Source organism: Penaeus vannamei, chromosome 42, assembly GCF_042767895.1.
Source record: "Penaeus vannamei isolate JL-2024 chromosome 42, ASM4276789v1, whole genome shotgun sequence".
NCBI classification, from domain to species: Eukaryota; Metazoa; Arthropoda; class Malacostraca; order Decapoda; family Penaeidae; genus Penaeus; species Penaeus vannamei.
The window spans coordinates 25269203-25270298 of NC_091590.1; positions in this window are offsets into that span (position 1 = coordinate 25269203).

Here is a 1096-nt window from a genome sequence, read left to right on the forward strand (position 1 = left end):
AAGGTATATAAAGGATCTGAACTTTATGAATTTATGAATTAATAAATGTATGCAGAGACGATTTTATGAATTTATGAATTAGTATATGTGAAGCTATATAAGGAATCTGAACTTTATGAAATCCTTGTTTTATAAGTGTATGCAGAGGCGATTTTATGAATTTATGAATTAATAAATGTATGCAGAGACGATTTTATGAATTTATGAATTAGTATAAGATATGTGAAGCTATATAAGGAATCTGTGGCTTATGAAATCCTTGTTGTATAATTGTATGCAGAGGCGATTTTATGAATTTATGAATTGATATAAGATATAGGAAGCTATATAGAGAATCTGAACTTTATGAAATCCTTGTTTTATAAGTGTATGCAGAGGCGATTTTATGAATTTATGAATTAGTATAAGATATAGGAAGCTATATGTAGAATCTGTGTCTTATGAAATCCTTGTTTTATAAGTGTATGCAGAGGCGATTTTATGAATTTATGAATTCATATAAGATATAGGAAGCTATATAAAGGATCTGAACTTTATGAATTTATGAATTAATATGATATATGAAGCTATATAGAGAATCTGAAATTTATGAATCTATGAATTGATATAAGATATATGAAGCTATATAGAGAATCTGAATTTTATGAATTAATATAAGATATATGAAGCTATATGCAGAATCTGAATATCAATAAATCTACATAATATGTTTGAATTTATTACCGTATATGATGAATACAAATATGATTCTTCATGTTATATGTGAATCGTTGAATCTGTCTGTGAATTAATAGCATACTAGTCTACACCACAAAGAATAAAACAAAAATAGCATAAAAATCAGGAAATTGATTATTTTTTTGCAAATTGATAATGTCCTAGAATAAGAAAAATAAAGTTGATAGATATAGATGATGAAATTAAACCTACTTTGGGATCCTAACATTTATTAATCTGTGAATCTATATATCTATGAATCTTTTGTTTTTGAATTGGTATATACATAGACATACATATCTGTGGATCTTATCATCTGTGAATTCATGTATCTATTAATTCTTTCCGTCTTTGAATTCGAATATGCATGAATCTATGT